The sequence below is a fragment of the Macrobrachium rosenbergii genome, chromosome 5 (genome assembly GCF_040412425.1).
Source record: "Macrobrachium rosenbergii isolate ZJJX-2024 chromosome 5, ASM4041242v1, whole genome shotgun sequence".
Lineage (NCBI taxonomy): Eukaryota > Metazoa > Arthropoda > Malacostraca > Decapoda > Palaemonidae > Macrobrachium > Macrobrachium rosenbergii.
In genome coordinates, this window is record NC_089745.1 from 2,858,418 (window position 1) to 2,860,917 (window position 2,500).

At 42.0% G+C, this 2,500-nt stretch overlaps 1 pseudogene; it reads left to right on the top strand.

Annotated features, from left to right (window-relative positions):
• The window catches only part of LOC136839039 (pupal cuticle protein 36-like), an 8,856-nt pseudogene that overhangs the window by 5,456 nt on the left and 900 nt on the right, over positions 1 to 2,500 (top strand).

Here is a 2,500-nt window from a genome sequence, read left to right on the forward strand (position 1 = left end):
TATATATAATGTGCGTTTGTTAGGTTGTGTATGTGTACAGTGTAACAAACTCAAGTATGACACAAACAACATAATATGAAGACCTTCATTTCCTAGAAGTCTATCTATCATTCACGTCAAATGGCCACGGTCACCAATCCGTAATAAATACAAATCTCATTGGCGCTTATTCCAGCCAGCTTTTGATTCCATTTTGAGAGAACTGGATAATTGGAAAAGAACAAAAAAAAAAATAAAAAAAAAAACATGCTGGGGTAGGGGAAGAGGGGGAGGAGGAGGGAAAGACATCGTGGAGAACAAGTTTTGAAGTGAAAAAGGATGAACTGGACCAGAAACTTGGGGGGTAGGGGGAAGGGTGGGTGGGGGGAGACTTTTGAAGGGTGCCACCTCCGGGCAGAAGGCGGCGAAGGGCACCTGTCTCTTATATAAGCGAGGAGAAGACACTCGATCATCACATTCAGTTCGACTCCTTCAGACAACGATGTCGACCAAAGTAAGTCTCATTCACTTACTCACTCACTCACGAACTTTGACCTTTCGCTTTAATCTCGCTCATAGCTTTTCGATACATATAATTACAAATGACCTGAGCAACCAGACAAGGGTGTTATACACACTGCAGATAGTGTATTTGCTTTTAAGGTGTTCTAGTGTAAAAAAACCTGGAGATTGATCTTAATCTCGTATATATGAATAGAGCTATCAGCTCATCAGGGAAATTTTCAGTTTTGAAATGGACAACAAGACTCTAACTCTATTCTGAGCAAGGTTATCAAAAGGAGATTCCATGCGTTCTTGAGCACACGATCTGACCCCAAATAATAAGCCGAATATTTAAAGCTTAAGTAAAGTCAGCTTTTATTCTCTGATTCCCAAAAAAACTTTCATTCTCCAAAGTTCTTTCCACTTTACTATCACTAGATCAGCTTTACATTATCTTGGGTATAATGAACAATCCGGACAAAATTACAGAAATATAATTTTATGCTGCGTTATTCATAACATTCTTTTTCAATTTTCCAAGAGCATTCCATGTTTAAATTATGATGTTTGATGACCTAACGCACATGTTATTTATATGAATTTTCTACTATACTTGTTTTCAAGAATATTACAGAGTAACTGAAAAACCCAGCTTCATTTCCAGCCAACACATCACTGAAAATTTCACATCATGAGTTTCCAATGTGATTTATGAATTTTAAGTTCAGAATAGGCTATTTCAAGTTCTGAATAGTCAGTTCTCTTTCAATTACAAATCAAGCATCTGTTTAGTCTTTGCAATTTTACTATAATTTAGTGAGCAACTGTTTACACGGATGAAAACTTAGTATCTCAAAGGCTAATATTTTTTTCAAAAAGTAAAATCTCTTAAATTTTTGTTAACAAGTTTTGACTTTCATGCAATAATACAGATCACCCTTTTCAGACGGTGGTCTTGTGTGCCCTTTTGGCAATTACAGCGACAATTCCCCGACGGGTTCTCTCTAACCCAGCAAGATTTATATCAACCTCCTGATGTAGGCAGACCTGGGTTCCCATCAGAGGGGAGCTGGAGCTTCTCCAGTGGAGGATTTGGAGGTCCCGGTGGTTCTTCGGCTGGAGGCTTGGGGCAGCTCTGGTGGTTCTGGTGGTTTTGTGGGGTTGGCAGTGGAGGCTTTGGAGGTTCAGCAGGTAGCGGTTTTGGTTCCTCAGGATCTGGTTTGAGGATCTGGAGGATCTGGTGGTGGTGGATTTGGAGGTTCTACTGGAGGTTTTGGTGGATCTTCTTCAGGAGGCTTTGGCGGAGCCTCTGGAGGAGCTTTGGTGGTTCAAGTGATCATTTGGAGGATCTCGCCCTTCAGGATCATCTGCTGGAGGATTTGGAGGATCTGGATCTGCTGGTGGTGCCTTTGGTGGACCATCTGCAGGATACCAAGGTCCCTCTGCTCCTGTCGTTCCTATTCTTGTTGATGAACGTGATGGTCCGCACGCTGACGGTTCTTACAGCTTCAACTTCGAAACTGGTAATGGCATCAGCCGTCAAGAACACATGGGGATACCCACAGGTGAAACTGGAGCTGTGGCACAGCAAGGGGCATGGTCGTAAGTAGAAAAGTCTAAGGTCTAAGTTATACAACTAAATAAAAGAAACTAAAAATATGAATCTGAAAATTTATTCAACTGTAATTACTGTAATTTACTGTTTTACTTATTCACCTTTTTATTTTCAGATTCACATTCCTGATGGTACTCCAGCTAACTTCCAGTTTGTTGCTGATGGGTCTGGTTTCATGTACAATCAGACCTCCTACCAACTCCTCCTCCTCTTCCAGCTCATGCCATTGCTCAGATTGAAAAGGCAGCTCTAGAGGATGCTGCTGCAGCTCAGGCAGGTTATGGTGGAAGTTCCAATCTGGATCAGGATCTCAGTTTTCTGGAAGTGGATCGCAGTTCTCTGGGATCTGGCTCCACCCTCTGGCTCTGAGCAGGCTTTGGCTCTGGTGCTGGCGCAGGGCCC